The sequence below is a fragment of the Lissotriton helveticus genome, chromosome 2_2, assembly GCF_964261635.1.
Source record: "Lissotriton helveticus chromosome 2_2, aLisHel1.1, whole genome shotgun sequence".
Classification (NCBI taxonomy): Eukaryota; Metazoa; Chordata; class Amphibia; order Caudata; family Salamandridae; genus Lissotriton; species Lissotriton helveticus.
The window spans coordinates 107,798,976-107,812,598 of record NC_136060.1 but is presented as its reverse complement, the minus strand read 5'-3'; the positions used below and the strand labels follow the sequence as shown (position 1 = coordinate 107,812,598).

At 42.9% G+C, this 13,623-nt stretch overlaps 1 protein-coding gene and 1 long non-coding RNA gene across 2 annotated transcripts in view; one reads left to right on the top strand and one right to left on the bottom strand.

The window, feature by feature from the left end:
- LOC144821296 (uncharacterized) overlaps positions 1-6,422 on the top strand; it is a 76,072-nt gene extending 69,650 nt beyond the window's left edge. The window contains exons 2-3 of the long non-coding RNA XR_013608320.1: positions 5,909-5,970; positions 6,302-6,422. This is a non-coding gene — a long non-coding RNA (uncharacterized LOC144821296). The remainder of the gene's footprint in view (positions 1-5,908; positions 5,971-6,301) is intronic.
- The window catches only part of AASDH (aminoadipate-semialdehyde dehydrogenase), a 550,271-nt gene that overhangs the window by 474,648 nt on the left and 62,000 nt on the right, over positions 1-13,623 (bottom strand). The window lies entirely within an intron of this gene.

The following is a 13,623-nucleotide window of genomic DNA, read 5'->3' as shown; positions in this document are numbered from 1 at the left end:
AGAATTCCTCCCTGGAGGGGCCACCTTCTTGCTGCCAATGGGTCAGCTCAGGTAAGTCCTCCATTTCGGCCACCTGCTCCCCGGTAGGCTCTATGGCATGCCCCTCAGGTTCTGCTCCTTCCTCGGCCATGAGAACGGTGGGGGCGGGTTTCCCGAGCCCCATGCCCCTCTGCTTCCTGGCAGGTACCTGGGCCACTATTTCAGGCTCCAGGTTCGCTCAATCACCCCTAATGGATGCCATAGACCGAGTGGTCACACAGACACACTCAGGCAGACCCAACATCTCCATATGAGCCTGGTGTTCCACCTCCTTCCATAGGGAACTCTCCAGGTCATTACCTAGCAGACAGTCTACAGGCATGGATGGACTCACAACAACCTTCATGAGACTTGAGACCCCCCTCCAATCAAATGGAACCTACACCACTTTGCAGAGGTGCACCGAGTAATCAGCTGCAACTACTGGGTGAAGTATATTGGGAACGAACTGCTCTTCAGACACCCACTGACACCTCACGGATGTCACACTGGCTCATGTGTCTCTCAGAGCCTCTATCTCCCTCCCACTGATGGTCACCTTTTGCCCGTATTTCTAAGTGTTCGGGGGCAGGTAGGTTTCCTGGACCATCTCTTGGTCTCCTAGGGAGACAAGGGTCATAACTGCTGGTCCCATCCCTTCACTATAAATGAAATCCTCTACCAAAGCTACACTCACTAAACCCGGTTTTGGAGCACCAGTGGGTGCTGGGGATTTCTTGGGACACCTATTGATAACATGTCCCACCTCATTGCAGTGATAGCAGGTAGGGGGACCCCTGTTGTCCAGTCTGCCCCTAGGGGGCCATGGTTGTTTAGGTTTGGGGGGTTGGGACTCCTTTCCCTGGGAACTATTTTGGGTCCCTTGAGAGAACTCCTTTTGGTTACCCTTGTCCCCACCACTATTCTACTGGAGACCCTTCCCACCTTTGGCTGTGGTACCCACAATTCCGCTGTGGACCCTGGTACTGGTCCAGCTGTCCGCCTCCTTAGCAAGCTCAATGGGGTCTGTGAGCTTGCTGTCTAAAAGATGCTGGCGCAGCTCTGGAACACAAAGACTACTCAAGTGCTCCCAACTAATTAAATGCAACAACCCCTTAAAATCAGTTACTTTGCTGCCCTTCATCCAACCTTCCAGTGCACGCGAGTACAGATTCACACACTCCATCCAAGTCTCAGACTCTTTCTTCTTGGAGTTCCTAAACTGCAGTCTGTACTGCTCTGGAGTAAGTCCATACCTGAGACATAGGGCCTCCTTCATATTGGGATAGGTCATGGTACCTGCTAATTCTAAGGGCTCTAGAGCTCTCTTCCCCGAAGCCTCAAAATGTTTCCACAGGCCCGCCACCAATGATGTTCAGGCACATCATTCATTCTCAGAGCAACCTCATAAGAGGTAAACCAGGCATAGATATCCTCACTCCTATTGTAATTCTGTACCAAATCCTTGGGAATATATACTTTACCCCCCTGCACTGGCTGTGCGCTGCCACCATTTGAACTGGACTCCAGCTCCTTGGCCTTGATATCCAGTTCTCTCATGCTCAACTCATGAGCCAAAAGCAATTTATTTTCCTTCAGGGCACGGGCATACTTGCTCTCCTCTGCCGCCATGTCTCTCTCTTTCTCCATTTCCAATTGCTTCATCTGTATACTCATGACTTCCAAGTCATAGTTTCTCACTCTATGATTCTCCTCTAACTCTTCTGGAGTGAAATCCCTACTGGAATGGTTGCTGCCAGGCCTTGAGCCTGGTCTGCTCACAGGCAGATCTTGGGGTTGAAAGCCATCCCTTCCACTTGCATCATTTCCCTCTTCGGCCTCCCACCAGACCTTCAAGATTTTCTGCAGCTCCTCCTTTCTGGCGCTGCTTTTCACAGGGCAACTACGATCTTTGCAGAATTGTTTGAGCTGTACAACTTTGTAAGAATACAGATCCTCAATGCCAAACTCCAATTCTGCTGGCGCACTTGCTGCCTTCTGAGACATGGTGCTTTGAAGAGTTACTCAAAAATAGAATCAAAAATCCAAACACATTATGTGGCTGCGTAGTGGTCTGCACTAAACTAGTGATGTACACCAATTACTGTGGGTCAAGTACAAATACAAGTTCAAATCCTCACAGCTGACCACCAATGTTAGATCTGGGGGTCTCTAGTTGGCAGAGGTAGGTACCAATGTCCAAATAGGGACCCTTGCTTCTAGTCAGGGTAAAGGGGATACACTGCTTAGATAACCCCTGCTCACCCCTTTGGTAGCTTGGGACGAGCAGACAGGCTTATCAAAGGCAAAATGTAAAGTATTTATACCAACACTCACAGTAACACAGTGAAAACACCACAAAAGGACTCCACATCAGTTTAGAAAAATAAAGTTATTTAATCTAAACTACACAAGACCAAAATGACAAAAATCCAAGATACACAGTTCAAGAATATGATTTTAAAAGAGATCTAGGGTTTGCGTCAAAATAATCCACAGTTGCATCACATTTAGCCAAAAGTACTTAGATGCGACAAAAGTTCCAAGTGAAAGCTGCAGCGTTGAAATACAAGCGATGCGTCACTCCTGAGACCCTGGGGAGGCGATGCGACAGCCCAGCTGGACGCAGCGGGCGTGTTGCGACGAATATGGTCTGTATGGGGAGGGAGGCGATACCTTGTATGGATTCCGGTTCGGAGGTTCCGTAGGATGCATCTTGCAAAGGCACGATGAGACGATCTTCGGGGCGGCGAGGATCTCAGGTGTGGCGGTGATGCGCTGTGCAGCGCAGCGCCAATCTTCTCCTCTCGCGGCCCCTCGATGCGATGGCTCTGCGACAATACTCACAGCGACGTGATGCGGTCCGCGAGCAAGCGGTGCGGCATTCTCACCCAGTGATGACAGGCTCTGCGACGATACTCGCAGCGATGGTAATTTTCCCGCACCGGAGCGAAGCGTTCCGCAAGAGAAGGATGCGTCGGTTCTTGCAGCGGCAACAGGCGCTGCGACGATCTCGATCTTCGTTGTGGCGGGTATTTCCTCGCACTGTCCGGGATGCGCTCCGCAAGCGAGCGATGCGTGAAAATTTGCAGATTGTCTTACTTTCTCCTTGTCCAGCTTCCCAAACCACAGGTACAACTTCCAGAGGCACCACAATTGGACCAAGCACTCTAGGAAGGACAGAACTCTCTCAGTAGAGTTCAGGGGGGAAAGCTGGGGGTGTAGTCCTTTTGTTCCTGGGACTACCCAACTTGTCTGTGTTACCAAGCACTCAACCCTAGACAATACGGTAAAACATATTGTGAACACTAATTGGCATATTTTAAATTCCAATCCAACATCACAGATTAAGCTTGACAAACCCCTGTTTGCTCATAAACTAAACAAAAATTTGAAGGATTTCATTGTGCATTCACGATATACTGCTAACCATTCTACATCTGAATTTGTTCAAAGGTCCATCGACAACAACTTCCCTGTTAAAGGCACGGTTAAATGTTCGTCTTGTAAATAGTGTCATAACATCATGGGAGGTGAGTCATTTGAGCACAATGGTTGCCGTGTCAGTGCAAGTAACATGTGGTACTGTAAAACCGCGAACTGCATCTACTTCATTTTATGTCCGTGTCAGCTAGGGTATGTTGGGGAAACCTCCAGACCTATCCAGGTGAGGCTCACTGAGCATCGCTCAGCCATTCGTACCAACAAAACCACGGCTCCGTTGGTGAAACATTTTCAAGAGAAACAACATGCACCAGATGAATTTAAATGGTGCATTATTGAGAAGATCAGACTCCCAGAAAGCAAAGGTGGTGGGAAAGCCAGAAAGAAGCGAGAAGTCTTCTGGATTTTTTCACTTGGTACTTTCAAGAAGGGACTCAATTCTGATATCCCTTGGGAAAATGCGATTATTTAATTTCCTAGTTCTATTAGGTAATGTTCAAGCTATTAGCACTTTCCCACGGGTTAACAATAGAAATAGGTAGATGACAGACAGCTAGCAATTGTTCAGACTAATTTTAGTAGGGTCCTATTCCACTATGATATTCATCTCTTTGTAGCAATAAGTCTGTTTATAACTCATTATCTTTGCCCATTTCAATCTGATATCGACATTTTATTTTATCATATATATTACCATAGATACTAACCATAGGTAGTATCAATAATGTTTTCCACATCGATGAGCTCGTTTCCTAGAAGATCATCTTTTCGTAGTCATGTTCATCGCGATCCATCTTAAATTTATATGTTTTTTTCTCCACCGAGACATGGGGCTCATTTGGCACCTCAAAGGGGCTTGCTCCCACTAGGTGGGTTATTTTAAACATGTGAATACTCTTGGAAATCGACGCCTGTCCTATATACAAAATATCACATAGGAAGGGGATGTTTTTACCATCTCGTCTATGAGGCTGGCTCGTCTGTTATACAACCCTTTTTTCTTGTACTGTTATTTTTTTCGTTGCATACTGCCATACTTTGTTAATATTGATATTAGGCATTTACAGACTAGACGATATTTTCCCTACGGAAAGATACATCATGATTGCCGTATTTTCTCATTTCAGTCTTTCGTCTATCTCTATTAGTACTTCCCAGGTGTTTTTTCGAGCCCCTCCCACTAGGTGCAATATTTAAATGGATTGGCCAGTACCTTCCCAATGATTCCATTTTCGGCCGACGGCACGCCGCACCGCAGTTACTTCGTGAGCCTTATCCGGCTTTAATTGTTTCCTATATCAGGTGAGACTTGTAACCTCTGTGGTACAGATTAGGGACACGAAATACTAATTTCGTCCAACTTTTTTTAGTTTGTATTTTGGACATCTGTTGTTGAATTTTTTTTTTATCGCATACCTTTTGCCTATATTAACGGTTGTACCGATGTTTGTATTTCCATGAAGACCGCCGTTATTACCCATACGGCACTTCTGTCGATTCATTTGCTTTGAATATAAACTCCAAGTGAGATTCCGCTTGGGATTGGTTCAATTATTTAAGGTTATGAGTACGTCCTGTTTTGACTAAAGCCTTGATTATCAGCAAGTTTTGGGAACTATGCGCTGGTGCTATACATATCTGACTCGGGTGTTTTTATATTCACAGCTATTTACGTTGTGAAATACAAAGACAGAATATTGATCGTCTACACGCCGGTCTTTTGTGGGATATTGATTAACAGCAACATATGTTTGTACCGTGCTCAGGTAAATGAGTCGATAGCCAGATTTAACAATTCTCATCAAATAGAGATTGCAATACCAGATATCTGATTTATATACATGCCTTCCTTCTAGGTACATTATTTTAAGCACACCATTGACGCTGAGACTTTTTAGGACTACACGTCTCGATTATTATTCATCGGGGCTCTGAAGAAACTAATCAAGGTAATTGGTTCTTTCTTGTGTGCTTAATCCCGACGAGTGTCAACATCTTCATTATTATACTCTGTTCTCTAAAGAGACTCGATTTGGGCATCATTGTATGTTACAGCTACCAGTTGGGATACAGCGAGTGAATATCTACCGGCTGCGCTCTCGAGTTTTGTGCTTTTGATCTCAAGCGGGACTTTTTTATCACTATTTCTCAGCAAAGATACGACAAATTAATTTCACAGGTATGACTGATTATGAGTGAATGTGAATTTTTTGTAGAGTCTTCTGCACTCAGCGATTTCCTGACATTGCCTATATATGGATCCTTTAGGTTCATGATTTAGATCTGTTTAGGTTGCCCTAGTATTAACGATATTATCTATTAATCAGTATGCGGTCTTCCACCTGTTTTTTGCTACTATATGATATCATGTGCTCATTTGGCTCTTATTTCACCTCGCATCAGTAATATCACTAATAATTCTGACATATTTGTTTCTTGTGTTTAGGTATATCGTCTGCCTGTCACTTATACAAAGATACCAACTGTGTGTTTTTCCTGTTTCCCTTTGTAAGTTGCTATCATTATATACATTGGGGTTTGTCTTGATCTCAGATGTTGTCATAAATATGATATACATAGAGCCATGTTTTATGTTAAATTTGATAATTTGAGTTTAGAAGTGTTTTTGAGTACTCATAATCTCGTTCCAGAATATGTCTATCATATGACATGTGAGAAACAAAGTAATAATTCTTGGACCCAAGTGCTTTAGGTTATAGGTAATATGTTATGTAACATTGTAATTTTTTTATGTAAATTGATTAACCTAATGTATTTAACTTAAGATTGTAAGCCACTTATGAATTGTACCTTATTTATTCTTTATATGTAATTTCAGATTGTAACTTGTGGCTCCTGAAGAAGGCGTTTTTCGCCGAAACGCGCGTCGAGTACTTTATCTTCACCCTGGTCGTGGACACCTTTTAGTAATTGATGGTGTCTTTTTATTTCAAATGTTGTAATTTATGTTATTATATGTATCTATATATATATATCTATGCATATATTTTTAAATTTGAATTGTCATATAGTCAGTTATCTATATGATTTTTATTATGTGTATTAAAAACATGTTTGCCTTTCACAAATGATTATATCCTTTTTTGCCCGTTTCCTTTTAACACTTGGGTCTATTTACTTGTTTATCTACTGTTAAGATTGCCTAGGATTTTTTGCATACAAATTGTTTACCCTGCCCTAGGAGTCTGGTGGAGTCACTACCCAGGGGGTCCTTGTTTTTTCCATATAGAAGCACCAAAATATACAGAAAAGCAGGTCATTACACTGGGGTCCTGTACATATACCCCAAAAATTCTTTGTTCCCTTTGTGCAGGATGCAGGGGGGCTCTAAGCCCGGTCTGAACCAGTTCTGGATGTTTCTTGAGCACTTTGTTTTCCTGGCTTCTCCTTTCCTTTCAGAGAGAAGGGCAGGGTCGTCAGCCGCCGAGCAAGAGGTGGAGCCAGCATTGTGGAAGGCAGGCACAGCCCTATTCAGGCCCCGGTGCTATCCCCTCCCACCACTCTAGATGCAGACGGAGCCATTCAGCCCAGGGATGGCCCACTCAGCCTCTGGGAGCCACCCTGCCCCTGTCACTAACAAACCAGACAGTCAAGTCACAAACAGGCCGAGGCACACAGAAAGGTCAGACAAGAGAACAGCCACTTTCTAAAAGTGCTGTTCTCAAACACAGGATTTAAAAAACACCTTTCCTAAAAGATGTGTTATTAAATTCTGAGTTCAGGGATACCAGAATTTTATGTCGTATCTTGCTCCTATGGGAAGATATGCAGGTAACCACTGTACACATCATTCCCCATTGTAGCCTATGGGAAAGATAGCCTTACAATAGTGAAAAACGAAAATGGCTGTAATTCACTACCAGCGCATGTCACCAACACTAGTGCATGCTCTACCTTTCACATACACTGCACCCTGCCCAGGGGGGTACCTTGGGCCTTCCATATGGGTGTCCAATGTGGTAAGAAAGGAAAGGGTTAGGCCGGTCAGTGGGGATACTGGCCAGGTTGACAAGGCAGTCCACAGACTGCACACAGGAACTGAGGTGGCAGGCCTGAGACACCATTTTAGGGCTACACATGTGGGTGGCACAATCAGTGCTGCAGGCCAACTAGTAGCATTTGGATCACCTGTCCTGGCACACTTAGTGCACTTTACTAGGGACTTCCTGGTAACACAAATATGCCAATCATGGATAACCAATCACAATAACAATTTACCTGGGGAGCACTTGCACTTTGACAGTGGCAAAGTGCCCAAAGCATCTAAACCAGCAAAAACGAAATCCAGCACAGCGTCAAAAATACAGGAGGTAGAGGCAAAAAGACAGTGGAAACCACGCCATGGATGCCAGGTCTAACAGAATGTATCAGGAAAAGAGGCCCCGCTCTGTCCGTCGGTACCCTGAGCTGGTACTGAGCTCTTGATGGAGGCCTAGGTGAGTGATGGGAATCCATCCTCCTTTTAGGATTTTCCTTAGGCTTTTTGTTTCTGCTAAATAGCAGTAATTTTTCCTCCTTTTGTAGAGCTTTTTGTCTTTGAGATCAGTGCAACTCTGTAGGTTACCTGGACCTGTTAGACCCGTGGACTTCTGTTAGTGTTTATTGTGCTTTATTTGGGGAAAGTGTCCACGCTAAGTCTTTAAATGTTCCCTTAGACCCTCCTCTACCGTTAATCTGTTTCTTGGTCTTTTCTCCACTACTAAGGCTTGTTGAGCTGCCTTGGAAGAAGGTTATCACTCTGTCCAACCCTATTATAAGATTGGGGTTTTCGTCATAGATCGCTGTTATTCTGTAAGCTCGACTAACAGCGGCCCTTTTATTTATATTCAATTCATCCCACTTCGAGATGATATGGTTAAGGGGGCCATGTCCCTTTGGTTGCCTATCAGCAGTAATCTAGAGCACAGTAAATACTGCATGATCGCTGGAGATTTTAGGTGTGATCTGAAAGACGCTGATAAAATGGAAATAGTCAATGGAGATCCAGATGTAATCCGGGGTGGCTAGTGGTAAAGGGGAGACATGCATATAGGTCACTCTGATCCAGCCATTCAGGCACCGAAGGCCAAGGGATTCCAGGTTCTTCACCAAAAGTACACCAAAGGCATCTGTTTTTCTGGTATATTTGGGACGTAGGGGGAATGTTCCAATATGTATTCTCCTATTGTTTCCATTCCTCAGAGCTGCTTAATCCCAATAGGTTCCAGATAAAATCACCATCTATTAAAAACACAGAATCCATATACTCAACATGTTTCTGTATATAAAGTTGCAACACAAAACTGTTTACAAATTGGTAGACTATCTATTCTGTAAAAGGACTATGTGGATATGAATATTAGTAGTCTTCCTAACTTGCTACAATAAGTCATTTACCAGTGAGATATGGGATGCAGTACCCTTGCCGTACATCATAAGGCTATTGGAAATCAACGAGGTGTTCCATGACAATATAGAGGAAAGTGGTTGAAGGTTGATATCCTTTATAAGGTCATAGAACTCCGATGCAATATAATCTTTGTATATGGCAGATGTATTTTATTCCTAATAATATATAGTGACACCATAGCTCCTCCCACAAACCGCTTAAATCTTTGGTTTGCTGCTTTTTCATGTGAAAGAAACAGCATAGTTGCTAATATGAAGAATTCAAGCTTAACCTTTGGTGCAAAATTAAACACAAACAAACATTTACTAATTTGTTTGGAAAAAAATACATTAGAATTATTTATTGTAAATCTGACAAAAAAATAATGTATCTCAGAAATTGTTGAAACCTGTAGTGATTCATCCTTTCCTGTAATGGCTTAGAGTTTGGGAAAAACAAACAAGTTACCATAAACATCTCCTTTCTTCTGATAACTGTTCATGTAGGTAAACCAATCAGAAGCCGACAAGCCAGTTCTCGTTTCACTTGTTTAAACTGCAGTTGTAGGTGTGCTCTGTGGCCTCCCTTTCGCCTTGGCTGCTGGCTGCTGCAGCATGCATTATTAAGTCACAACTTAAATGTAATGGCTCATTACAGTTGAGCAGCATACAGCATTTCTTTATTATAGGGGACTATAATCGTCTCAGCTAGACTGCAATAAGAACATGTGATGCATAGTTTTATACAGGGATTACAGGCTCCCATGTGTTATATATCATATAACCAATTCAGGCTGCTGGAACATCTATAGCTTCAATGTGACACATTTCCCTGCGAGCTTGTGTGGACATCAAAGACTTTTCCTAATCTGCAACATTGGATCTTTTAAAAGCTAAACATTTCTTTTACTGAGAAAATCTTACTTAGAAAAACACCACTAACAAAATAACAGGCAGTGTCACACTCTAGGGTCTTCCATAGCTATAGGGGTCGGATGTCTAACCACCTGGCGCAAGGATTTAGTTCAAGGCTCCAATACCAATTATAAATCCAGTTGGCCTGTGACCCACACACCGCCCAATGCGCAGTGCTGTGCAGTAAATCTTTTCTGGTCACAATAGATAAGTTCAGGAGCACAGTAGCACTCCAAACCCTCTTTCATAAATGAATAACAAACTCAAAATAGCACTATGAAACAGGGAATATATTTCAGAATGTTTATATCTAAAATACAAGTCGAATGCATAAAATAATAAGGGTAACCACGTAGAGTGAGAAAATAAATGCAGCAATGTACGATGGCCAGGTAAAAAAAAATAGGAACATTCGTAACATGGTTAACAAGTTCCTAGAATCCAAAACACCCTTTCGCTGCTTTAGCAGAAGCAGAAAGTAGCAAGCCTATAAAATGGGTTTCTTAAAATGGATTGCACAGCATACATTCTCCCCGCAAAAAATAGCAATTTAGCTATCCTCTATCAGAGTCATTGCTCAGGAATGATAAGCAGTTCAAGGTTGAAGATCACCTAACTGCACCGCTCCCAGAACTGGTTGTTGTTGCTGCAAATGGGAGTGACCTCTGATGTGATCATTCTAGGTAAAGCCCCTCCAATTAATAGTCAGATATCTGATTTTGACTCATGTTTATAAAATAAAACAGTACTTGCTGACACTAAAGTCTCATTAAGACTAAACAAATATGGCAATAAATGCACCATCTCGATTTACATATAGGCAATATACTTCAATAACTAACACAATAAAAACGTGTCAGCTTCCACTATGAACTTCGATGATGTTATGGCACCGTCCATAACAAAAACAATAAAAATGACAGCCTAGATAAGAGGCAGACATGATACTAACACTTCTGCACGCGTCTAAAACTTCACACTTTCTAAAAAAAGAGATAAAAGATTCTGCAAAATGAAAAATTAAAATTGAAGAGGTCTTAACAGGACTTGTCACTGTGTTCATGAAAGAAGGGTTGTTCCAAAATACTGAGGGCCTGATTCTCAAACTGCACTTTGTAGTACGTTTAATACGATTATAAAACGTCCCACAGAATGTAAGTTTTGCCTATAGTCTCCGCACTTGCAAGCACAGATTTTAGCAGTAAATGTGGGAGGAACACAGGGGGGTAGGTGGGAAAAGGTAGAGTCTTACTACTTAAGGGGAAGGGATTAGTGTGGAGTAAAAGGGCTTTACAGAGGGTGAGGGAGGTTTTTAAGGAGGGACGTCGCCCACCCACACAAGACTAAGCTAACTGCATTACTCTGGGGCTGGAGGCATGTTACTTATTGTTTTGTAGTACGCTTACACTCAGATTTGTGAATAATGAAAGTAGCAAATTTACTACAAATTGTAAACCTACTCAAAAGTGCAACTGATCTTTGTCAATCTGCCCATGAGTGTTTTAAAAGAAATGTATTAACTGCAGTATATCCACAGTAAATTTGGTGGCTCATTCGTCAAACAGCAAATAAACAAAATATATAGATATACTCAAATCACTCAGTACATCATCCAAAGCTGCATGGCAAATCTAGGTCCACACAGCACACAAAACTAAACCCAATGTTGCAGGGTCCTGGAACTGCAGACCAGCAACTTAAATATTTGACTCCCCTTCTTTCTTCAAACAGCAATGGCATGAATAGGGATAGATCTGAGGCAGGCAGTGTTCAATCTACACCTTTGTGGACTACTCAGATCTAGCTAAACCCACTAACAGACCTGGTCAAGAGCAGGTACCTATACTGGGGTCAATGGCAAGCAATGGACTTTGTGTGTGGGTTTGGGAAATGACACATAATGAAAACAAGTAATAGAATTCCACACCTCTCTCTAGACCCTAGATCACAAGCCCAGTGCCAAGGGTGGCTTCTCAGGAAAAGCCTGGCCACCACCTCATGAGCATGTTAAGTGAGACATTTTACACTTCTGGGTCACTAAAGTCTCTGCTATCCAACCACATGTCACAAAAGTCCAAGGCAATGCATTGCCACGTCCAGTTAGTCCAGTTCCAACTGGGAAATATCCATTTGGAGGCTTGTTACCCCCTTCAAAAAGTTAGCACAGTTCCAGCTGGGACATATCCCTTTGGAAGCTTGTTGTCCCCTTCAAAAAGTTAGCACACCATACTCAGACCCTGTTACTAAAACTACTGTGGGTCACATATATGCACTAGCCTCTCCCAGTGAGGATCGCAGGGACTGTCCTACACTCTTGATAGGATGACCACCTGCTCTAAGTCATTATGGACACTGTCTACAGTCCTGAACATTTTGCCTACAAATCACTGATTTAATATGTATTACTCTACTTAGGTAAATAGAAGTAAAAGAAAGACTACATCACCCAGAATTCATTAGGCTATAACACAAAGGTTCAGGAATGGAAACAATGTCAAATGAACCGGATGGAGGTTGTCACCCTATCAATGAATAAAATGGGGGGAACCCTCGTGCTCCATTCAGGAGATAGCACAGCTGATATTCTATGCTGGGAAACATCTCACCACATGCCTGAGGTTCAAAATCTTTTACAATAGGAGAACCTGAGGTGCTCATAGGATACTAGGAGTTAATTCTCTACAATCTCCCAATAAATAGAGGAAATATCCCCTAAATTCTGGCTCTACCTTGCCAAAATTGAGGAGCCATTCTTTTTAGGTCTCGGCCTGATCCAGCACATGCGCTAGACTGGACGAGACATTTAGTAGCTGCTTTGAAAAGTGCTACTTTCCCGGCAACCAGCTTACTATCACGCGCACAAGTGCGGTCGTGACGTGCACAGCTGCCATCGTGCACAGCTGCCATTTAGCTTCTTTTATTGCGTGTGTGAAGGCCCTCCCTTACCACGCGCGCCTCGCTTCAATGCCCGCGTCAGTTGCGATATCCTAAAATTCAATTTTTTCATCCCAGCCTTTTCACTCTCCATCTCATCCATTCAGTTTCTTCATGGCTCTCCCATCGGTACTTCACTGCTGTTCCTCCTTTCACCTTGTCGCACTGTTCCTCCTTTCACCTTGTCACCCTGTTCCTCCTTTCACCAGAGTCTCTCTGCTTCCATGTGGACTCCTCCTTTCACCTCAGCCTGTCACTGTCTTCTAATCTTCTAATAGCACTTCTTTCCGATACTTCACAGGCTATCTCTTCCCTCATTCTGTCCCTCCTTTCGTCATCTCACAAGTCTGGGAATTTGTCCACCATCCCTAGCTTATATGCCAAGGCTATCCAAGATTCAGAATCTGTATGCTGCTTAAAACCACCTGCTGTACGTTCGTTTTAATAATACCCTCCTGGGTTACAGTAAAACAGATGCACAGTGGAGTCTACCACTCATGAAGGAATGGGTAACATGTGTCCATCTGATCCTAAAGAAAATGCAAAGCATTTAGCGAGCGCTGCGTGTCACTGGCCTGATCCAGGCTACCATTTCTTTATTAGCAGCCAAAGTCAGACTTCTCTCAAATGTGCTGAATAATCACTGCCTTATTTTTGAATCACTGATGCAAAAATATGTCTCCCTGTGAAAGTATGTGAGCAAGCAAATACAGTTTGTGTTTTGGGGCGTAGGTTGTACTCCTTGTAGGGTTGGGGGTATATTTTCCAGTGAATGCTGAGGTGTTTGTTTGTAGTATGTTTCTTTCTCGTCCTGCCTTTGAGGCTGCCTACAATAGCGGAGGGTAAACATGGTGCCCAAAGTGTATCCAAGTTAAAAGGAAATGTTCTTTCAGTCATAAAAAGCCTTAAAAGCAAAGTTAAAAC